This window comes from Lygodium microphyllum, chromosome 14 (genome assembly GCF_053477565.2).
Source record: "Lygodium microphyllum isolate KBCC chromosome 14, Lygodium_microphyllum_v1.1.10, whole genome shotgun sequence".
Classification (NCBI taxonomy): Eukaryota; Viridiplantae; Streptophyta; class Polypodiopsida; order Schizaeales; family Lygodiaceae; genus Lygodium; species Lygodium microphyllum.
The window spans coordinates 31,817,165-31,843,416 of NC_141148.1; the positions used below are offsets into that span (position 1 = coordinate 31,817,165).

At 36.1% G+C, this 26,252-nt stretch overlaps 1 pseudogene; it reads right to left on the reverse strand.

Annotated features, from left to right (window-relative positions):
* Positions 1–7,792: 7,792 nt before the first annotated feature.
* On the reverse strand, positions 7,793–15,074 carry LOC148025462 (uncharacterized; annotated as a pseudogene).
* Between the last annotated feature and the right edge of the window lie 11,178 nt (positions 15,075–26,252).

Below are 26,252 nucleotides of genomic sequence, written 5' to 3' on the forward strand. Positions count from 1 at the left end.
AAAGTGCTATGTCTCGAGAGGCATTTAAGTGCTTGTAAGTGCTAAATCTTGATTACTTTCTTGGCAATATCTCAAGTGCTTTCAAGGAAGCTACTAGTGCTTATCACATTTATGTCTCGATTGATCTTGCTTCTAGAAATGCATTGGTGCTACAACCTTTGATGATTCAGGTAGCACTAGTTTTCAACCATGCTTGCTAAGCGAAGAAACTGTAACCCTAGCTTGATGCAAGTCATACCGAAGTGTGCTTAGGGAAGCCTCCTGCATGGAGGATGCTAGTCGATCATCGACTTCACCTTCTTTAATGTCTTCTAGTAGTGTATGAATCCCATGAGATAACAGTCCCTGGTTATAGTGTCCACAAGGAACTCTAGACCATTTGCTATGTAGTGAAATTAATCGAAAGTAGTAAATTCATTAGATCTCCTAGTTATAACTAGCAAAATTGCTTCCCAAAAGTTTTACTACATATAACTCAAAAGAACCCTACATATAACTAGTAAAACTATTACTTTTCGTATATAGTTATTCTTTTTTGTATAGTAAAATGCAAACTTCTTGATAGATAGACCCATACATTAATTGTCTATATAAGAACTAGCTGAGTGTAGCACAATTCTAATAAAACATTTGGATCATTTTATGCCAAACCACCATGTGAGATTATGACTAGTTTTACAATGTGCAATACATACCCACATGAGCAAAACACTTTGAGCCTAGTTACACACTTGACAAATGCTCCCACTCGGCGTCAAAATAGTCTGTGCTTTTTTTTACATACTAGTCACATATCAAAATTTCAAAAAGGTGCATTTGGTTGATTGGCTTAATGGGACTTGCATCTCATAGATTAAGGGTTCAATACTTGTTAGATCCTCTACATTTCTTTAAATAATAAAGTGAAAAGTGATTATCCTCTTATGACTTATCAGTGCACTAGTCCCCTCGGTGGGGGATTTCCCTCACCCAGATCCACCCTTCATGTGGGTTGTGCGGCATTCATTGTTTACTGACACGTCACCTCCACGCCCCTCTATTTTGCGATGTGAACTAGCCATTTGGGCCTATGTATAATCACATAGATTACATTGTAAATCAATAGCTCACAACATACCATTATAACCCATAAAGCACAACTATCTTGGATGGATGTGTCCATATTTATGATAAATATTATATAATCTTGAATTTTTGGTGTACAATTAATTTATTAAAAACAACTTTCATTTTCTCCCTACACATGGAGGACATCCCAATGTATAATTAGATCACAAAAACTACTAATGTTTCCTTAACTTGCATTCATGGGTCCAACAGGCTCATTCGATCACAAACATTTGATGTGAAGTCTAGACTATGGATCTTATTGTTCTTTGAATTTACATAGCTATTAAAGGCTCAAGCAGTTTTAAATGATTTGATATCAAGTTTAGGTTGTAGATCCAAACACTCCTCCAACTTACAATTCCAATTTCAAGAGACACATAAAATTTGAAGCCCTTATTATCAAGTTTAGGAAATGATCATAAAATTTTAACTTCTTACTATTATGTTCTTATTATTAATCTTAGGGAAGTATTAACAATATCATTTACAAAAGTCACAAGTGTTCATTTGTAATCAAACCTTTTTGGTTGCACATATTAAACCTACAAAAGAAGAAGTCAATGTAAACTCAAGGGGAGTTGAACTCAATTTGTGTCTGATGAGGAGTCTACGCCTACACAATTCAAAACGAATATTTGTATAGAGAGAGACAGAGGCATGATTGCCTTTTAGAGATAATCATGCCTCTCTCTCTCTCTCTCTCTCATGCATACTATTAAGTAACATCATATGCCTTTAATGCCATATATACACATATATAGCTCCCACATGCACACAAAACCATGTCCTCTAACAAGATCCAAAACTTAAAAAGTGAGTGGATTTACATGTCAAAATAAAATGTCACCTGTAGTTTTACATCATCTAGTGATTTTTTGTATTCCTATCCAATTTGCGTTTTATTTTTGAGTACTTTTTCAAAATCAGAACCATAAAAGCATCCCATGAATGATAGAGACAAACTGACTCATCTCTTAAGGTTGAATAATCAACATCAACAAATCTTATGTTTGTTGAGTCAAAGATCTAGACTATTACAAAGATATAGCCTATTTTATAGAGATATGTTCGGGATAATAATTAGGAATATTATTTGAGTCCTTGAATACCGATGAGTTAAGTACACTTTTACAAAAACATATAAACAATGAATCATTGGGTTACTTGTTGAGATTTAAAGGTGCCAATGTCAACAACTTGTGCTTAGGCATGCGCTTATAAAGAGGGCTTGCATGTGTTTGGGTTGGGGGCTATATATGCTAGTAAGTTTACAACACTCCTTTACAATGGTTCATATCTATCATAGGGTGCTTAGGCATGCGCTTATAAAGAGGGCTTGCATGTGTTTGGGTTGGGGGCTATATATGCTAGTAAGTTTACAACACTCCTTTACAATGGTTCATATCTATCATAGGCCCTACTTTAATTTTCCAATATCACAAGCAAGAGAAGATAGTATTGCAAGTCCAAACACCGTGACCTTCTTTTGATCTTAGTTAGGACAAAATGCCTTCCATGTCTTCCACTGTTGAAGCATATATGAGAGAGAGAGAGAGAGAGAGAGAGAGAGAGAGAGAGAGAGAGAGAGAGAGAGAGAGAGCATGCATTGTTGCTATAATTATTTTAGATAATACTGTGCAGTAAGGCAAGTATTGAAATGTTGCTAACAAGTTGTTTGATCCAAAAGCAATAGTTGTATAGCCATAAAAGACATGGGCCACAATTGCTTGGAGGGAGATAGCTAATGAGTCTTTCAATAGACAACTGTATGACATTCCAAGTTATGAGGGAGATCCTCCTTGTTGGAAGATCTCCCTCCAAGTCCTTTCTACAAGCAACCTTCTTACAAGCATCCACTGAGGGGAACCTAGGGAGCTTCTTGAGAGAGATTTCAACACTTACTAGCCTTTGAATCTTTCCTAGTTATAATCGCCTAGGTTACATTGTAAACCAATAACTCACAACATGCCATTTGTGGCCCATATAGCATGACTATCTTGAATGGATGTGTCCTAGTTTATGATAAATATTAGATAATCTTGACTTTTTGGTGTACAATTAAATTTTTTAAAACAACTTTCATTTTCTCCCTACACATAGAGGACATCCCAATGTATAATCATATCACAAAAACTACTAGTGTTTCCTTACATTCATGGGCCCAACAGGCTCATTCGATCACAAATGTTTAATGTGAATTCTAACCTGTGGATCTTAGTGTTCTTTGAACTTACGTAGCTATTAAAGGCTCAAGTAGTTTTAAATGATTTGATATCAAGTTTAGGTTGTAGATCCGAACACCCCTGCAGCTTATAGTTCTGATTTCAAGAGTCACATAAAATTTGAAGCCCTTATTATCAAGCTTAGAAACCGATCATAAGATTTTAACTTCTTACTATTAAGTTCTTATTATTAGGCTTAGGAAAGAATTAACAATATCATTTACAAAAGTCAAAAGTGTTCATTTGTAATCAAACCTTTGTGGTTGCACATATTAAACCTACAAAAGAGGAAGTCATGATAAACTCAAGGGGAGTTGAATCCCAAACACAATTTGTGTCTACTAAGGAGTCTACCTGCACAATTCAAAATGAATATTTGTAGAGAGAGAGAGAGAGAGAGAGAGAGAGAGAGAGAGAGAGAGAGAGAGAGAGAGAGAGAGAGAGAGAGAGAGAGAGAGAGAGAGAGAGAGAGAGAGAGAGAGAGAGAGGCATGATTGCCTTTTAGAGGCAACCATGCCTCTCTCTCTCTCTCTCTCTCTCTCTCTCTCTCTCTCTTTCTCTCATGCATACTATTAAGTAACAACATATGCCTTTAATTCCATATATACACATCTAAAAGGCAATCATGCTTCTCTCTCTCTCTCTATCTCTCTCTCTCTCTCTCTCTCTCTCTCTCTCTCTCTCTCTCTCTCTCTCTCTCTCTCATGCATACTATTAAGTAAGAGCATATGCCTTTAATTCCATATATACACATGTATATCTCCCACATGCACAGAAAATTATGTTCTCTAACAAGATCCAAAACTTAAAAAGTGATTGGATTTACATGTCAAAATAAAAGGTCACCTCTACTTTTACATCATCTAGTTATTTTTGTATTCCTATCCAATTTGTGTTGTATTTTTTAGTAATATTTCAAAATCAAAACCATAGAGCATCCCATGAATGATAGAGACAAACCTAGTCATCTCTTAAGGTTGAATAATCAACATCAACAAAACTTATGTTTGTTAAGTCAAAGATCTAAACTATTACAAAGACATAGCCTATTTTCTAGAGATATGTTCGGGATAATAATTAAGAATATTATTTGAGTCATTGAATATTGATGAGTTAACTACACTCTTACAAGAACATACCAACAACGAATCATTAGGTTACTTTTTGAGATTTAAAGGTGCCAATGTCAACAACTTGTGCTTAGGAATGTGTGCATGTGTTTGGGTTGGGGGCTATATATGCTAGTAAGTTAGAACAATCCTTTACGATTGTTCATATCTATTGTAGCCCCTACTTTAGTTGTCTAATATCAAAAGCAAGAGAAGATGGTATTGCAAATCCAAACACCGTGACCTTCTTTTGATCTTAAAATTTAAAGAATCACAAGATGATACAAAACTCCCATCTCCCAACTTGCATTTGGGTCTTGCTTCTACACTACTAGTAAAATTTTGAAGACCTTACAACCTTACAACTTTACAACTTTCGGAAGAGCTCAAAACCTTACAAAATAATACCCTTAATTGTTTGTAATCCAACTTATTAGACTTTTGACTGGTAAACGTGGACGCTTTGACTAGTTCTCTCTGATACTCCCAGTATACTAGGTGGGACTAGTTGTACGCTTCCACTACTTATTCTCTTTGATATTCACATGCAAGATAAGTATGCTATAACTATAACATGTATTCTTAAAGGGTGTAATGCAAATCGAAAAAGCATGTGCAAGCAAAGTGTTACCATTTAGCAGACATTCTCACACCAAGTTTGTTTAAATCTAGGTAAAGATGGTCGTGCTGATATTGTGAATGCTTCATTGTGCATTGAAATATATGGAGAAAATATATATTAGAGATGTAGACTCTATTAGATATAGAAACAAGTCCACTCGAGACTTGGAAGCTACAAATATCATTGGTGAGACATTGAAGCAACTTTTCTTCTTCTAGAATTGTTTAGAAAGAAAAAAGAGAAATTCAATAAGAAATTGACATCTGGCATCAGAGACTCGCCACCCCGAATCACATCTTGGACAAGTTACTAATATTTGCTGTGCGCATAGCATGTGTAGTATTCACAAACACTTTTTTATTATTGCCTCGACTGTCTGAGAAGTGTGAATCAGCCTAATATAATAACCCTCCATTAGTTGTCATTTTAATAAGTAATATTAATAAGTAATTATAAACTCAAACCAAAATTTTCAAAAAGAAAATTATCATCCTACCATTGCAAACACCAAATCGAATATGTTTTCCCTCTATTATGTTTTGGAATTCCCGCATTCCCTAAATCACAACTTCTTTTCTTTTCCCTTTTGTTCATTCTAGAACAAAACAATTGATGGTACTCTATGCACGGGCTACTAGGGGCAAGGGAACGAAATAATATTCCGGAGTTAGCAGCTACTTGGAGTTAACGCTCTCTACGTCGTACTATTCAGCTAGCACATCTTCATCATGGCCTGGATCTGTATAGCTCCAAGGTAAGAAAGCATCTCTCTTAAAAAGGGTTATCTAATTAATTGATAGCTCATATAAATTAGCTACATGTACGTCTATCATCTCCTCTATATAATATGTCAATCATAGTTCATGAGAAGAACTAATATTTCTTCTCTGCTTGAATCTCATCTCATTGGTGCAGTTATGATTACCCCAGCATAATAAGGCACAAAAATATAGAGACATCATAGATTTGATTATCGGTCACCATCGACACTGCTCCTTAGCTGTCCAGGTACAATTTTTCAATGTATTACAAGTTGATTTTCACAATGATTTGATAACATAGTATGGTTGTATTATCGATATATTATAGTAATCATCTTTTCAATGTTTTGCAATGGTGGGTATCATTAATAATGTGTTGCGATAGATGTTGGGATATAAGCTGGTGTTGTCCTTTTGGTTTAGCTTGCAAAGTGTTGTCCTTTTGGTTTAGCTCGCAAAGTTTTGTCTTGAGGCAACATGCTGAATGCCCCAAATTTTGCTGCAACCAACCTTGCAATGTGCTATCTTGAGGCACAACCCCACATTTTACTGGTAGCTACAGAAATGTGTTGTCTTGAGGCAACAACCACTAAATACCCTGAATGTCCTAGATTTCACTGGTAGCTACAACAAAAGTAGAGCTATTAATACTAGTAATGGTGGGTAATATGAGTACTATTAGTTGATTCTTAGTTTTATGGATTGGATATGTAGCATTGGATATAATTAATCCAATGCTTAGTTCTATAGATTGGATATGCTTCATCAAAGTGTGGTTTTTCAAAATTTGTTTGGACATTGTTCACCTGTCATGTAGATAAGTGATAATCAACATCAATGTGAGACTGAATGAAACCCCAATAGTGCCAAGGAAGCTTTGGCACTAATGCCATGGAGTTGGCCACATTAGTCTAACTTCAGGGGCCGTTATAAGCACTATCCTGTAGCTAGATGGGGACAGCTTAGTCTTTACTCTCAGCTTATTCTAATGCTGAGGCTGAAACAAATAATGGTTATTGTCCAATAGTTCAACATGAGGTTGAAACTAAAACAAATAATGGTTATTGTCCTATATTTCAACAAGTAATAATCAACATGAGACTGAAACGGAAAATAAGGGTTATTGTCATGTAGTTCATCCGTCATGTAGACAATTGATAAGCATCATGAATGTGAGACTGAATCTCAACTAAATGTAATCAAGTATAAGATTGGTTATAATTATTTTTAGAGATATCTAAGCCATGCTTATGTCATCACTCTATGAGCCACTACAATAATGGAAATCAAGTATTGTTACGCACTAATGAGAGGGGCATGGAACAAATTAGGATTATACTTGAAACAAATTAGGATTATACCTTTAGAGCCAATTTCAATCATAACCTTCATCAAAGACGTTGTGGTTCAAATTCTATTTTGACATTATTCACATGTCATGTAGACTAGTGATAACCAACATCAATGTGAGATTGAATGAAACAAATCAAGATTATACCTTTAGAGCTGATTTCAATCATAACCTTCATTAAAGTGTTGTTTTTCAAATTTTGTTTGGACATTGTTCACCTGTCATGTAGACAAGTGATAATCAACATCAATGTGAGACTGAATGAAACCCTAGCAGTGCTTGGTAAGCTTTGGCACTAGTGCCATGGAGTTGGCCACATTAGTCATGATGAATTCAGGGGCCATAGCAATCCACTTCACTCTATCATATTTGCCAGACGCATACTGGTGCCATGAAGTAGAACCTTCATGACATTCAACACAAATGATCATGTCTAATAGCCAATAGGTACATTAGAATCACAAAGAGCCACATAACAAATGATCCTGTCTGCCAGAAGCATACTGCTTGCACGTTGATCTAGTGAAACACAAAAGAAGAAGCTGCTCTGTAATTTAGTATCACCACAAGTTGTCTTGCCTGACTAATTTTAGAGTCAAAAAAGACTAAAGACATGGTCAAAAAAGGTTAAAGACATCTGTGGAAAATGAGTATTTGGTGAGCCCCTTGCTTAACTCTGATGCTCCCACATCAGTAATTGCAGCATTGCCTTGCATTTGAGCATCGTCAAGGTCACCATAGTTGTCATCATGATGACCTAAAGTAGATGAGGGTAGCCTACTGATGTAGTATTCTAGACAAAAGACCTTAGGTGCCCTCCAATACTTGGTGCCCACCTTGTCTGTGTGCATAGACTACCCTCCCACTTGTTTGGCCTTGGCCAAGCCAAACAAGTGCCAAAGTCAGCCACCTTGACATGAATGTACACCCCCTCTTTGAATGCATCCGGGCTCCAAAGCACAGTCCACTAGTACGTTGGCATCCTTGAGATCCTGATGCATGATTCCCTAGCTATGCAGGTACCTCATGGATTTAGCTATTTGTATAATGATATCCAGAGTTACAAGGGGATAGTTGAACAAATGCCCCTTGATGATGTGGCATTGTTGCTCTATAAATGCCTCTAAATCAGAGCCCATCATCTCAATTAGCAAGGACAAGCTATTATCTGATTCATAATATTTTGTGTACGGCCATACGAGCTTCAGAATGTTTGGGTGATGTAGTCGTGCTTGTATGATGGCTTCACTCACATTCTCGATCGTGTTTAGACCTTTGATTGTCTTCATTGCATACCTCTCACACTATTTCCACTTTGCCATATGTGCCTGCACCCAAGAACCTGACCACTTTCACGTGGTCCCTATCAACAAACAGACCTTCCTTCAGGAACTTCACTGCCTGGTCTTCTTTCTTCATATCATATCTGAGCCTCAAAACAAGAAGATGCTTGGCAAGAGCCGACTCCTCAGCAGGCAGCTATGAGCTTATTCGTCCAATTGATGAATCTCACCCAATTGTGGTATGGTCTCTGATGCTGCTGCTTTAATTCTACAAGCACAAGCGACCAATCTTCCTGTGCTTGAAGGTGGAGAAAGTAACCCACAAACAATCCAGGCAGTTCCATGCCACACTTCGTCATCTGAACCGCATTGCTTGATTGAATCAGATTGATCTTGTCAGACATCTTTGATCAATGCCTCCACCTTCACTTCAAGGAAGTGGAAGCATTTGGTCAAGTCCAGGATGAGGAACTTGATTGTCTCCACACTTTCCAGCTTAGCAAGCACTTTGCGGGATGGAAGATAACCAGTGCAATCCAAGACATACTGCTTGCACATCAACAACCACCTGTAGAGTTCTTTGAGAGCATTGTAGCATATAGAAAGATCCTCTGCCCACTTATTCTTAGTATCTGTGTTGTCATAGACATTATTGATAAGCTGGATGTTGTCAAAAACAAGTTGCACTACATTAAGGTAACTTGAAATGGAGGAGAAGACCTGCAACAAGACCTTACACTTGCCACAGTTTAGTGCATGATCAAGCCTCAGCTTAGAGGTCTGTGAAATGATATCCAGGGCCAGATTTAGAGGAGAACATAGAGTATGTTGTTTATGAAGATTAGGAGCTAGAGAACTGCAAAAGAAGATCACAGAAGCATGTGATTGGAAGACCTGGCAGAGGCCATAATTGCTGCATTTCGAGGCATTCACCTGTAGTCTAAGGTGTTTTAAGTAGTGTTGTTTCATCTTCTTTATTTGAGGCAAGGTGATTTTCAACCTAATGATGGAAACCCCAACATACACACAGACTCGAAAGTAGTCACTAGGGAAACCAAAGCCTACAATACTCGAGTTTTGATCAGGTGAATATGTTGTAATCTCACACACGACCACACTGCCATGCCAACCATTTTAAATCTAGGTCTCATCTTGATCAGTCCAGGCTGCTCTACTGATCATGATTTTGTACCATAGTGACTGATGATGAAGAACAATTAGCAAGACTAGAAGATGGTGATAGAGTTAATGGCCTTTCTGGACTTCCAAATTCATCATCATCCTGACTGGTATCCAATGGATCATCAATACTTGGATGTGTAGAGTCATCCAATTTAATCACCTGCCCAATTTTTTTACACACTTCGTCATTACCATTATCATCATCATCATCATTATCTGCATGATGGAATACTCCACTAACCGCCCCTTCATTGTATATTTGAGCTCATTCTCACCACGGAATTGCCATCATTTGGGTGCACTTGTCTCAGTACATCATCCTTGCAGTCTGAGTTTAATAAGTGGGTGGTAATTCTGAGTAGAATGGGTGTTGATGGGCTTGTTAGCATTATTATTCAGTTCATCGTCAGGATTGATAAAGAAATCTGCAGGATCAATGTAAGTCATGTCTTGCTCAAGCTCTGATTCATGACATAAGGTAAATTATCCGATCACGTAAACAAAGGAGAAGAGGGAATTATAGATTGCAATTAAAATGGCATGGAATCAGTAATTAAACAAAATAAGAGAGAAAACAAAGTTATCGATTGCAATTAAAATGACAATATGATATTGCAAGGATCAGAGCTGCACTTAATGTAGCTATGGGGGTTAATACTTAGATCTTGCGTTGCCTGCCCTTTGCAAAGCTTCTTCCAAATGCAGTGCGCGCAATTGTATCTGTTGTTAGGTTTTGGAATGCATCAAAGGCATCAATCTCTTCCCCTTTGTCCACTCCATTCTCCCATTGCTCCATCATTGCAGTGGTGCAAGTAGCCATAGTTGGACCCATAGCCTGCACACAACAAGATGTAGATAAGCAAACATGTTGCGAATGGTAGACAAACTTTCCTCAGAAACCCAATCAAATTAATGCATGCATTAGTTCAGCCCCCATTGAAGATCTGTATCTATATCCCACAAAACGACATGAGTAATCGACTTGTCTAGGTTATCCGTACAACAGAAAACTGAGTACCTTAGCAAAATGCTAGATTACATTAAACATTAGGGCCAAAAATACTTCAAAAAATGCACTTGTAAGAAAATGATTAAGTTGCTAATTAGTTAAGATTTTGGAAGAATGAAAATCCCAAATTTGGTTGCTCAGCTGTGATTAATGAGAGAATATTGAATTCATTGAAGAGCTCAGCCATTAATTGTCGCTCATCTTTAATTTATGTCAGGGTCACCTTTTTGGCCGTTTTTATCTTGGAACTTGGGATGATTTGTATTTTTGAGAAATCTCCACCTGTATCGCGTTTGTCTACTCTCGCATCTTCTTTTCATATGATCTTTCTCCATTCTCTTCTTTGTGCTCACTTTCTTATCAGTGTGATCATTGATATGGTAAAATGTTTAGCAATACCTCTGCAAGTAATACTGATGCAAGCACATGCAAGTACAATCTTACCATCCAACTAGATCCAATTTATTCATCTTGGAGAAGTATACATTGTCGAGTACTAACAGATGAGATGGAAGACAACAGATTGCAAACTTAAGGAAAGAAACATATAGATTTGTGGGTGGATGGAAATATTTATCCTAAGGATCCTTCAATAGGTAAACCTCCTAATTTTTTTAATATTCATGACTATGTGAGATATGTGGGGAAAGGTTATAATAGGATGCTTGGCTATTGTAAAAGGTTATACTCTACATCTTATATATACATGGCTCAAATGAATGAAATGAGAAAAGCATTATTTATTACACAAACAAGCATTTTTGAGCTTATAAATAAGATCGATTTTGGAAAATGCCAATAAGTCATTATAAGACAAGCTAGCACACTTAAAGAAAACTCCAATAGGATTCAGAGAGAGAAAGAGACCATAAAAAAATATATCTAGCTTGTGTGAGAGAGTAAAGAAAAGAAGATTGAATCTTGCAAAGAAATATGTCTCTAACATGTTAGGTATTAATATTCGAGAGAGTGAGGAGAAAATTAGACTTTTAAAAGAGACCACGAATAAGAATGATATTTTGAGGATTCTTAGGTTATCCCAGAATATGGATTTGAGAGGCCCAACTCTGAAAGAATTGGTCAAGGACTTAAAGGACAGAGTAAACCAAATGAAATTGTAGAGACATGTGATACTATGGGCATTAGTCAAAAAGGTTATCGGGCTATCTCAATATTATGGTTTAAAAATCTAAAATGTAATAGAATAACTACATTTGGATTACCTCGAGCCCTTAGATATCGGTTGCAAGGACTGCCATGAATCGTAAGATTCCACAAGTTTTTGGGGAATACATTCATATTGAAGCATCTATGCCATATGAAAAGACAAAAAGAAAATCTAGTTTTGAATACAATGCATTTAACAATATATGGGTCGATCTAAGAAGAGTGCAAATTGCAATGGTTCACATGTATAGACTCACGTTAGAGGAATGTCATGGTGTTTTGAAGTTTACTTTGAAGTTAGATGAAGCACAGATTCAAAAAGGACAAAAGATGGAAAGAGTCAGCATTTGCATCATGAACAAGGTATTGGAATACATCAATGGTGGGGGTCAAGCATTAGTGCGTAAGTTCCAGTTTGAGATGGAGATTTGGTGGGTTGGTGCAGCTCAGGTGTACCAATTGAGAATCATCAAACACTGAAATGATTGTTTACTCATACAAGTATTCCAAACATTATTAAGTTTCAAAGTGAAGGAGAAATGTTGGTTACTGATGGGGTTGGTAATTTTAATGTGGCATTAATGGCACATGAGCGTTGACTTGAAAACTATCAAATGTATACTTGGAATATGTAATGGGAAAAATGCAAAATATCCTTGTATTTATTGCATGGCAGTGTTGGGTCTAAATATTGGAGCAACTTGTGCCTTGCAAGAAGAGCCCCAACTAGAGACTCTATAGATCTAGTAAAAATGAAAACAAGGAAGATATATGGGATCCAATTCTTTCAATTCCTCTTACAAATGTTTATATATGTACTTTGCATGTAGAGATTAGAATTATTGATAAACTTCCTAGGTTGCATCTCGAATATGCATACTCAATTAAGCCCTTGTCTTTATCCGATACAATAAAGGAGGCATGGGGAGAAAATGATATCACATTTTATTTGGTAAGAGAGAATATTTAATCCAATATTTCTTCGATAAAATTTCCAATGGAATAAAATGATCGTTACTCTTATGAATTTGCAGCATATCCTTCATATCCATGGACCTTGTTTTGTGGAGGAGCAAGGCCCCCTAGCAACTTATAGCGACCAAGGCATGGGAAAATATCACTATTAAGCATGTATAAGTTTTTTTCGAAGCACAAGACATGGAGGAGGAGTTACAAAAAACAATGCTCTTGAGGAGCTATTCAATTGGTTTTTTCGATGACAGCTTCAAAGAATGAATACTTTAACTTGAGAATTCATAGTATTTTTCAAGAAAGAAAAGTATAAAGCTAACTCTCTGGAGCTTTTACATCATCCTCCCCCTTTGGGGTATTTTCTCTATAACGCAGAATTTTTTTTCTCTTGTAGCTAAGTCTTGATTTTATATTAGTTCGGTTTGCTGCCAAAGCATAAGATGAGAGGGCCATAAAGTATCCTACTCTAGAAGCAGAGAAACCATGACCATAACCAAAAATCCTAATTGTCTCAGTCTTCTCAAAAAACATCACATTGCATGCATTATACTGTAACCCAGAGAAACCAAGTAGCCTTGTAAGTGCCTTGATACATAGTATAGGCCATGTTGCTTCCTTTGAGAAGATGTTATGAAATACCAAGAAAACCTGCAAATCAATTCTTGCTAAGTAATGGCCAAGTGCAACATCTTTTAGTTAACTAATACCAACTCTCGTCCCTTTATCTTGTCCCAAGAAGATATCAAAATCTTCAATCTCCAACTATAAAAAAGATAAATGTCAAATGAATGTTGATATCAAACATATTAATGTATATCTTATAGAATTTGACCCATTGGTTTTCATCATTCTCTAGCTTAGTTGGATTCCATATGTTAATTGATGATTGTGCCTCATCGATATATTCCAATTCTTTAACATATTGCAACTCTTCTCTTCCAAAATTGGAAATTCCAAGTCAATCTTGAAGGCCATGGAACTCCTCTTCAGTAATCCCATACTCTTTCTCAACATTCTTTGCCTTATGAAAATGAAGAGAAAGGGCATCCCTTGCTTCAATAAACTTGTTGTTTGTAATTTTGATGTCAGGTTTAAGTAACTCTTCTTTCGATTCATTTTCGACGTCAACAATGCCATTTGCAGCATTAGAAGCCTTAGCAATGATCAGTAAACAACAATCCTCCCTAAGATTGAAGAGCCTTTACATGTCTACTAGTAGTATGTATTCCTTGTCCTTGATAGGGAAAGTTGGAAGTGAAGCAACAATATAAAAAGAAGAGTCACATACAAGATTTGCATTTGCATGGCTTTCTTCAATAATGGTCTCACCTTTGAATTGGGTAACATCTAGTTTGCCAACAATATATGCTTCTTGCTTAGGGTCCAAACATTCCTCTACATCCTTGTGACATTTGCTACCTCGTCCAAAAGGTAGAAGCTGGAACATTTTGGACCCTCTAATTGTTGTTCATCAAATTTTACAGGATATTTAACAAGAGTATACACAATGAATGCAACCGGTTTTGACATTAGCCTACATTTCCTAGAATGAGTAGAACAAAATAAATATGAGGTACAAAACCTATCAAGAGAATGAGATGTACACTTTCTTAAAAACAAAGTCTTCTTTGAAGGTCAGCTCCCAATAGGTATGTGAACATATTCCTTTGCATCCTTTTCAACTATTGAAAATGCAAGACTTTCAAACTCAGCAAACTCCTCTAGGAAAAACTTCTTGCATGAGTTCAATACATGGTCAATATCCTAGTTAGGGTTGAAATATCCTTTGCAGTTTCGTAGTAAGATAACTCCATGCCATTTTGAAGAATAAAGTCTAGGAGCTTTTCTGATGGAGAAACCTCTGTGATTTGAGACAATCTAGGAATCCTCAATGGTGACTTGCCTTTGATTGGAGGCTTCCTAGGCATTCCCACACTTGCTGCTGAACAAGGCGAGGAAGCTGTGGGAATTTTAGGGGAGAAGGCATGACAACTAGAAGCCCTTGACCCTGATGACGATCATCTTCTTTTCTTATTAGGGGTGACCTACTCTTGGGAGCCTGCAACATCCTTTGGTTTAGATATGAGTGAAAGCATGATACGGTGCAAAAGTGTGCACTTGACCTCATGAACAATGCCTCCTCACTTTGTATTTGGGGATCCACAAAAAGGCACAAAAGTGTGCACCTGACTTCACAAACAATGCCTCCTCGCTTCGAATTTGGGGATCCATGATACGGCACGAAAGTGCACAAGTGACCTCACGAACAATGCCTCCTCGCTCCATGTCAAGGGGTGCACGTAATGGCGCAAATCACTAGATGAAAAACAGTAAGAGGAGCTCAAATCTAGCTAGGCTTGATAATTTGCCAAAAAAAATCATAAATGTCTAATTACGTGTATATATAGACAAGGACAATGATTTTCCACGTGGACAACCACGTGGATGGCCCCTGCAAACCCTAGCCAATAAAACAGTGCTAGGTGTTGCCTATCCCACATGTATAAAAGACCAATGCTAGCTTATGTGGCTCACTTTTCGCATCCACAACTGTGCAAGACGATACCAGCGAGGACTGACATTAGATCTCAGTGTGCCTTTTGAGTGACGTTCGATCTACAGATATGGCGCGAATACACAACAATGTCGAGTTCAACGATTATCACTTTGCGCCGTATCTGTAATTTCTACTTGTAGATATGGTGTGAGCAAGTGAATTTTAATCTAACACTTGACTGCATTTGCGCCGTATCACTCATGCAAATTTGGCCATGCAAGCTTCTCTCAATAGATACAGCGCGAAAAGACAAAACATTGTTCATGCTACTCGAGTGCATTCATGTTGTATCTGTCATCTACAAATACGACGCGAATGTATTGCTGTGATTTGACGGTCAAGTGAATTCGTGTTATATTTACTGTTCAAACCTTGTTCACACCTTTTGATGAGGGATGTTTTATTTACAGATATGGCACAAATAGGTGAATTTCAATCTAGCGCTCGAGTGCATTTGCATCGTATCGGTCATGCAAAAATGGTCACGCAAGCTTCTCTTTGTAGATATGGCACAAAAAGATGAAACATTGTTCATGCTGCTTGAGTGTGCTCACATTGTATTTATTGCTTGCAAATATGGCGCAAATGTATTGCCTGACACTCGAGTGCATCGTACCATATTTGTTGTTCAAATCTTTGTTTCACAGACAAGGTGTGAATGAATCACCTTCCATCTTGGGCTTCCCTCCCTTTGCATTGTATCTGATGTTTTTGATATGTGTTTAAGGTTTCTGATTTATGTTTTAAGTTTCTGATTTGTGTTTAAGGATTTTAAATACTCTAACTTGTCTCATTTTCTAGCGAGTCATGATTAGGACAAAGCAGACTGCAATGAAGGTGTATATAGATAGCAAAGATAGTGAGGAAGAGACAAGGCCATTAGTGGTTCCTCAATCTTTCCCTCCTGAGATCCCTCCTACCCTTGGTTTCCCTCAGTCTCTTGCCATGGAATCTAAACAATCTAGTGCAAAGACAATGTCTTCTCTTGCCCATAGTAAGCTTCATTATGTATAGTGCTCCCCTGCAACTGCTAAGTTTCCAACCTCCCCTAGAGTCCCTATTCAACAAACATAGCAACCTGGACCCTCTTATGCCCATGGAGAAGAAGATCCTTCCAAGTCCAAGAGAAAGAGAAAGTTTAGATTTTATTATGTTCATAAGTGTTTTAGTGAGATAAGGAAGGCACAAAGAGCTACACATCATGTGATTCCAAAGGCAATATTTATCAAAGTTGTCAATGACATTTTTTTATAGATTATCAAGTGTGTCCACCATTGAAGTTGGCATGCAAAAGAAATGGCAACTTGCAGCCATTCTTTGCCTTCAGGAGGCTGTGCTAAAGACTTTGTTATTGATTTTATGAACGATGCTTACATTACTGATACTCATTCTCATAGAGTGACTTTGATGAACAAAGACTTTAGTATGGTCAGCAGAATCGACAAGGTATTGAGGCCCTTGCCCAATACTAATAAAAAATCCTTTGAGATCCTTAACGTTCCTCCAAAATTATCTAGGAGAGAAAAAGGGTCAGTGATCAAGGAGATGACACATTTATACCCAACAAAGACCACGTCTACCCAACAAGAATGACCACAAGAGGTTATAGAGTCGGCTGATGAAGTTTGCAAGAGAAAAATCATTGTCCTTGGCCCTATCAATCTGAAGAGAATGGGGGAGGTATACAGGCAAATGGTTGTGAATGTCTCTTGCAATTCTTCAAAAGAGGACTATATAAGTATTTCTCGTGAGAACAAATCCATGCTTGTTAAGAAAGATATTCAATTGCCAGATTCTGTAGACTTTTGTTGCATAAGGTAAGGCATTTTGACTCAAAATTTTTACTATATGGAATGATGGTGTTCATTGCAAATGAGATTCCTTTGTATTTGCTATTGGTTTTAGGGCATTAATTGCTTCTCTCAACCAAGAAATCTCTAAAACTATATTTATTGTTGATCCACTATTATTAGTGGAATTGTTTTCAAGATCTCGTTCAAACATAGAAATATTTTTCAAAACGTTCGATCCAGTCATAAACTACCATATTTGTTTTCCTTATGTCGAAAGGTATGCAATTTTGCAAAGGGCTTAATGTACACTTCTTTATAATATGCATTTCTTACTAACATTTCACTTTGCAGAGGACATTGGAGCCTAATATATATTGATATTCTCACTAGAGAAATTATCCTTATGAACTCTCTCTGTGGTATCCACGGCCAAGCAAAAATGTGTGTTGAATACAATAGTTCTCACTTTTTGGTTTATTATTATTTTATTTGATTGTCTTTTTTAGTAACATGTTTCCATTTACAGTGCTGGCAAGCTGGTGGTTATCTTTGAAGATATTGTTGATCCTCAAAAACCATATAGCTTTCTCCTACAAGAAGTGCCCTTGCAAAATGATGCGCATTCTTGTGGATGGAAAGTGATTTTTAAATGTTTGTCGGACAATAGATTCAAATATTCTCAAGGTAGATGGGGTTAATGTAAGTATCTTTCACATTGTTTTTTGAGCAATATGTCTTTGAGTTTTCACAACAATTGTTGCATTATCATTAAATTTATCATCATTCCATTTCTTCGTTTTTACTCCCTTCAAGTACAAACTATCACTACCCTAACAACTTCTGACTTTTTAAGATACATGTTGGCTACAGTTTCCAACTTATTACAATTTTCCTCGCAGTGCCAAGATTACTCCGATTCATACACATGGTGGATAAGAGAGAGATGTATTGAGTTGATTTTGGATAGGGCAATCACGCCACTCGACCCCGAATCTCCTCCACTAAAATCCTTAACTAAGAGTAAGGGTAAGGCGAAGGGCAAGTCATCTAAAAAGACAAGTAAGGTAAACTCCAAAAAGACAAAAATGCTAACACTTTCTCATCCATCTCCTCATCAGCACGAAGAGAAGAGGCCCCCTGTCCAAGTCAAATTCTTCAAGCAACCAAAGAAAAAAGCCAATGTAAGGAGATTAGATATCTTTGTAGAAAGCGATGAAGAAGTTACAAAGCTAAAAGAAAATAAATAGATGTAAATGACATAAGATCCTAGTATATTTACACTTCAATTTTGTAACTCTTGATTCAATGAAAAGCTTTTTGTCAAATGTAAATGTCATCAATGTTTTCATATTTATGGCTCAAAGCTTACAATTGTGGGAGGCAAGCAACTCATGCAAGAGAAAGAGCGTTTAGCTCTTTTCCCAACTGTTTTACCATTTATTTTGAACTTATATTCTGGGGATGTACAGTCTAGCATCTCCAAGGTATCCCTTACATCTTTAAGACTCCAATTGGAAGTGATATTTACCTCCTTTTCTATAACTTGCACCTTAAGTTTGAAGGCCGTGCAATCTATATCAAAATCCAAGGGAATCCAGATGCCTAGTTTAAGTTTATATCTCCTATAATCAAAGCCCAAAGCAAGAGTTTGTTGTGCTATATTATAACACATAGATAAGGATTGGGGGCATACAATACACCTCATGGTGTCGCCCTTATGGTCTCAACCTCTCTAGATTTCCAAAGCCTTCATATAATGTTATCAAGTTTTGCTTCTGCAAAATTTCTACTTAGCCAGGATACTTTTTCACATATGTTATCAACTTAAGACTTACAATGTGTTTGCTGGTAAACACGTTCGTTAGGAGACAAGTGCATATCCTTGGCCATGTAAACATGTTGCCCTTTGACTAACCACCCTTCATGTGTAATTTTGAAAGTAATGATATGCCCCTTCCACTGATGTTTTATATCCTCTCTTTTTCTTCTTTTCACCTTGTGAGAGCCTTTGCAAGAGGGCAACATGGTAACCCAATCGTTTATGCAAAAGGTTTTGGGCTCCCAATTTCCATCTACTCCTTGGCTATAGGTAGTGCATGAGTTTATTAAATAAGAAGGGCGCCTTTTGGATGCCATACTTAAATTGAATTTGCAGAAAAAAGTGCTCACTAAGAAAGGAAAATGAGCAAAGAAAGAAGCTCATCGAGAAAGGAGAATGAACTAAAAAGGAATATTAAGAAGACTAATGAAAATATATTGGCAGCACCAAAAGCTCCCGACTTTCAAAAAAGTCATTATTAACTTCACAACATCTTTATCATAACTGGTTGTCAGATTTAATAAGTAAATAAGGACTTTGGGACTACCAAAACATGTTAGACTTTAGAGATTTTGGCTAAAAGAGAGGAGAGAATCACGAAGTGGACTCTACTATCTCCAAAAAGGAGGAGACAAGAATATCATATTCTTGCATACATGGCAAACTTTCTTTTGCCCTTTCCTTAATCCCGTGATTAACAAAAGTGCATTTTTTGAAGCGTCTTTGGCCCTAATGCTAGCATGTTCGAATTAGGGAGTAGCTTGGTATCGAATGCAAGTGTACAACCAGCAAGTGGTTGTGACTTGAGCTTGTGTAGAATGTCACCGACAGAGGTTGATAGCTAATCATGTGCTCCATCTTGATCAGTCTTCGGTGAAGCATCATCCTTATTTACTTGTGGAGAGCGCGGAGAAGCTCTAGTGTGTGCGCAAGAGTAGTGCCATTGTCCTCACTCTCATTCTTCCAAGCATGGAGTAAACATGGAGATGTCGTAATAAGGTGCTTAAGATTTTGACAGCTCCTTCTGTAGGCGTGTAGATCCCCTTTCCCAAGATGCTTCCTGCTCCTTCAATCTCCCCAAGCAGCTTGATCTTCCAGTGATTTTTTCTCCTTCCTTAATCGATTCCTCTCCCACCTCCCCCCTTTCTCCATCTTAGCTTGCTACTGTGAAGTCTTTCATCTCTCAATCTCTCACACAATCATAAGCAAGGAACAACTCCATATCAATTATGGGACATGATCTTTTGACTCGACACATTAGATATTTATCCTTCAATGAGCTCTTTGGGAACATGCAGCCACTTGAAGTATCAGAGAGAAAAAGTCACAGCATGCAACAGCGAGTCAACCCAATTAGTGTACTGGGAGTATGCTGACACTCTAATGTAGTAGTGCCACGTGTCCACATTTACCAGTCAAAAGTCTAATAAGTTGGATTACAAACAATTAAGGGTATTACTTTGTAAGGTTCTAAGCTCTTCAAAAGTTGTAAAGACATGGTAAGGTCTCTAGAAATTTTCTTGCATTGTAGAAGCTAAATCCATATGCAAGTCGGGAGATGGGAGTTTTGTATCATCTTGTGATTTTTTAAAATTTAATTATACTCTCGTAAGTTGGGAGTTGTGTCCCTTTTTTGGCCATATAAAACATCCTTCTCTCTCTCGAAAAATATATAAAGGGTCTTGTATTTGACAATATCATCATCATTTTGATTGTTTACTTTAATTATTTCCTTGAATAAAAAGTCTCCAAAAAGGGAAGTTGGGAGGTCATTCTGCATGTCCTTCATCACATTGAGGTTGTCCATCACATCTTTGGAGGGCAAGTTATCTCATCAACTGAAATTTCATACTTCCATTTATACTAGCTTAATATTTAATTAATATTTATAGTAGCTTGATATTTATACTAGGTTTTCCATCGCTTCAAGATTAAATCATGTCTTTAGTAGGGAATTTATGCAAATGTACTTGTAATTACAAATGTGCACACACACCTTAGGACTGGCAATTAGTAAATAGAAGCACCTACTTTAGACACAATAATCATGACTTTGTTGGTAACTTGTATCCTCGTATTGAAGGAGGTGTTGATATTGTTTTTGAAGATCAAGCAAATAGAGTGGAGTTGTCTATTGTTAGTAAAAAAACGGATGTGGTGTGATTGTGTTGCATATTGTGGTGGGTGCTATGTGGCCCCTTCCACATATTTCAAATATCAACAATTCAAATTTGCATATAATGGGTTGGGTAGAAATTTAGGTATTCTAAGTAGTGATGAAACACATTCATATAGTAGTGATAATAATCTCATTATACAAAGTAATAATAAGATTAATAACAATGGCTTTACTAATAGCAGCAATAATAATGATGCAAATGAAACTCCACCATGTGACTCTTTTGTCAAGAATCTTAATGAGAATAACAATGGCCTTTGCCAAGAGGAACACAATGGGATAACTATAACTGCCACAATGAAGATGATGACAGTGAATCTAATAGGTGAGAGTAACCATATAATACGATCATTAGCTCATCAAATTATAGAGAGACTCAATGAGCTTCAGTCACTTTGGGACAAACACAGAATCTCAATCATTGCTCAAGATAATATGCTTCAACTCTTATTTAGGGATTTGGGTGGAAAAAGAGTTGGAAAACGTAGCGTAGAAAAAGAAAATCCAAGCTTATGTAAACTATTGATCCAATTACCAGAGACATGGGATGGTGATTTAGATGGTGTGAGAGTTCTAGCTTGTTGGGAACAATTAAACACGATGTTTCATGAACTTGGAATGGTTAGACCACAACATTATAGGCTATGCATAGGTGATGAAACAAATCCCCATGAAGTTGAGTACTTTTTACTTAGCAATAAGGACTTGTACTGTGGAAATGTTGTCACATGTGGATGTAAAGATGGCACAAAAAAATTTAAGCTTCAACACAATTGTTTGACTTGTTGTGAGAAGTGTAAAAAATGTTTAAAGCCTAGAAAGAACACTATAGCTTTTGATTATTTACCAAAAGGAAAAAAATTCAAACTTTTAGCTTGAAGTAAAAATTTTTGTCATGACATGCAAACAATGTGGCATCAAAAAGATAGGTGGTTAGGTAAAGAGATGGATGAGTACCTTGAATATATAAATGAATTTTGGGATGATGTAGAGAAGCTCAAAATTTTTGGAATCCAAGAGTTGAATATGAGATGGATGTTGTGTGTAATAATGTATCATGTAAGAAATTATATACTACATTTCCTAGATCTTGTTTTTTTGAAGTCCTAGGAATGAGCTATAATGAAACGCATTAGGATTATAACTTTGTATGTAAACAATGTCATTCTTGAAACCAACATAAAAAACATACGTTAAAAGGTGATCCTCGTAACTTGGCTCTTCTTCTCCATTTGGGATGGGTTCCAAGCATCTCGAACAACTTAGCATGATTGTGGTGTGGTAGAAATAGAGGTTCTAAATGCTGGAAATGATTCTACTATAGGTGCCCTTCCCATATTGTTTCTGCGTAAAGTCATATGAAAAAGTAGTGATGTATTTCATGCCTTTTGCGGCTTCTAATTACTGAGTTAGAAGACCTTTATATTAATGGTCTTGATATTTTTTATAATTATTCACTAAAATGTATATTTGGAGATCTGATAGGCCATTTCAAAACATGTAGAATTCGTGTAATGTTAATGATGGTTACTGGGGACCATCCTGCACAATGTAAAATAGACTCCTTTAAAGACCGTGGTTAGTTCTTTTGTCGCAAAGACAAAGCTCATCCAAGTCCGGATACTAGCAATCCATCCTTTCAAGGTAGATACATGTACAATTTAAATAGATACCAAGTTAGGTATCCACCAATCAAACAAAAAGCTAGTGATATGTTCATAGCCTTATCCAAAGCAAAGAGAGCTTCGACGATAGGCAAGAGAGAGAATATACTAAAGATACAAGGGTTGTTTGGAGAGTCGTCACTTTGGAGATTATATAACTTGTATGGGTTGGATTTTTCATTAGAGTTAGTATATGATACAATGCATATTATTTCACTTAATTTGTTTAGTAAATATATATTATCTCTAATGAAAAATTAATCAATTGAAACAAAGAAAGCCATTGATAGCTATTCAAAAATGATCCATAAGCTTGCTCCTCCTTCTATTCGATATGGATGGTGGTCGCACACTCCAAGTAAATATATGAAAGCTTTAAAGCACAATAGAATCAACTTTTTATACAATGGTGCTTTCCATGCGCCATAAGCAATGTAGAGGGTATTCCAAAGGAATTTAGTGATTTAGGTATTCTTTTGGTGGATATAGCACATGCATTTTACAATTATAATAGAGAAAAAGGTTGGTCTAAGAAAAGCATAAAAGTAGTTTGCACTTTGCTTATAGCTTGACGTGTTTAAAAAGATGAATGTTTTGGTCCAACCTCTTCACCAATAGAGCATGTAGTAGGAAATGGCGAGTTATTAGATGCCATTTTGAAACATGGCTCACATGACATTTTTTGGTGTTATACCTTTGAGCGAATGGTATTGTCATATATAGGGATTAAAACAAATGGCCAGAAAAACGAGATATCTTATGTATTTTTTCATACCAGAAAGTTCTTTACCATGGCATTTAGAGCACTACATGAGAAAAGAGATGGCCTTTTACCAATAGAAAAAATACTTGTTCAATGCCACCAATATGTTTCACTTCCTGATGGTCTTGTGATTGCTAATCGTGAGAGTTCTATTTGCCATCCACTACATGAGGATGGAATATTAGAACATTCATGTGTTGCAAAGGCAAATAAAATTTGGAAAGTATTATGTAGGGAACATGACACATCACCATGCTTCAACATGATTAAACATAAAGGAATTTTAATATCTCAAAAAAAAAAAGGATGTGTAGAGGACTTTTGTGTGAAGAGAAATTTAGGTATGTTCTACAATTTTTGTCCTTAGAAGATGGTTGTGTTGATGAGACTATAGCTACATGTTACCAAAAAGTACTTTACAATGGAGAAATTTACAAAGTTGGAGATTATGTAGTAGTTAAAAGTAGATAACACATGTGAAGATGTCCCAAATACAAGTCAATGGAAGGCTCAAATAACTAATTTCTTCTCTATACAAGTGAGAGGGGCGAACTTTAGTTTTGTAAGACTTGGAGAATATTATAAGGCATGCATAATAAGATAAGATGATATAGAGGAGCTATTAGTTGATGTTAATATAGGGATGAGTGTGTTACAACCAGAAAGGCTTAGGTTGTTTATTGGAATTGCATATGACCCATAAGCTCATTGCTACACATGTTTATTCCTATTCCTAAGGGTAATAAAATCATATCTTATGAGACAAAATATTTATCTCAACGCACTAGATTACTAGAGTTAGGGCAACTTGGCTATGTACCTCCTTGGTTGGAGAAAGATGATATCATCGTAGGAAAAAATATAATTGATAATAATACAAATAATAAGTATTTTCATGCAATAGTTAGAGAAGTAATTGTGGAAACAAAGGAGTGTAGGCTAGCTCTATTAAAATGTGATTGTATACGTTTGAATATTTGGAGAGTAGATGTTGAAAAAAAAACATTAAGATAATGGGACACTTGTATAGCATTAGTCTCAGGCTTTGAAGTTATAAGTAGAAGGAAAGTAATCTTGTCGAATGGTGAATTGTATTCTCTTCCTTTGATGCGGAGTTTCTTAAACTAGAATTATTGTCATGTTCTTTTGAATAATTCTTTGATGCATATATCACATCTTTTGGATTGAGTTGCTTCTATGCATATGCATTGCATTGTTCTTAAATGAGTAGAGTTTTTGAAAGCATTTCAAGTTACATGTTAATCTTATCAAGTCACATGCATGTGTAGGCAACATCTTTGATATGGCATCTTCTAGTAAGAAAAAAAATGATCACCAACAATCGGCTTCACATAGTGCAGGCTCAATGAAGAATAGCAAATCACAAACATTGATTCCTAAAGGAGGCAATGTGGTTGTGCTAGAGACTCCTTTGTATAAGCAAATTTTTCGACCTCCCAAGTTGAACGATCATGACAAGAGCAAAAAATATAAAAATTCATGTCATTTTTGTTGGAATTTTGTAGACACAACCAAAATGCTGTTTATTGTGCAAACCATAAAATAGTTAAAAGTTAGTTGGATAGCCATAATATACATCATGATTTGTGGCACAATAAGGAAGAGCAATAGAAGCTCATGGATATCATTAAAGTAAATCATCACACTATTTTACCTCTTGAATTTTCTAGAGCCTCTTACATATGGAAGAGAGAAGATATACATGTTTATCTTTGCGAAACTTTGGTTGCACATTGAAAGAATCAAAAGGCAAAAGCAAAAGCAATGGGTCTATTTCCAGTAAGTCATTTATCTAATTACTTCTATATTGTGGTTTCATAAGGGTTGAATTTCATATTTAATAATACACATTTTCCTTGTACATGTAGAAAAAGTATATTACGAGACTTGAGGTTCCTATGCAAGAGGAAAGCTTACAAGTGCAAGTAGAGACTAATATCCATGGAAAAAATATATTGGATGATGAACTTATTCAAGAAAGTGTGAGTGATATATTTTTAATAAGTATTTTTATTTTTTATTTTCATACGTAAATATATAAAATTCATTCATTTTACAAAAAAAGTTATACGAAGCAAATAATTCTTGTGATGAAGTAGTTACATCCCATGAGACAATCGAAGAAAACAATATGGCTATAGTGGTGTGTAATTCCTTTTATATATTTGAATATTGAGCTTGTAAAATATGAACATGTCATACAATGAGTTATATGAAATGACAAAAATATATAGGATGTAGAAGAGGATGTGTATCAACTGCAATTTGAGGATCAAGTTTTTAATTATAATGAGGTACAACCATTTTTAAAATGCATAATCCCTATATTTAATCTTTAAAGTAGTCATAGATGATATTGATAACTTTCTTATATATTGTAGTTTCTTTGCTATCAGAAAGGACATCGTTTATGGAGCTATTAAATGACTCTACAAAGGTTTGATATCTTTACAATTTGTATATATATAAAATAAAATTTACTTATATTTATAAAATAGTTTTTTTTCTCAGGTGATACATAATAATCATGAGGATGATATTATTAAGGATTTGCAAAATGAGAATGTAGAGATTGTTGCTGCGAGAAAAAGTAACTGTACACGCAATGCAGTTTTACATTTCCAAGTTAAATATTGGCTTTTATCTTTGTAAGTCTTTTGCATGAAGT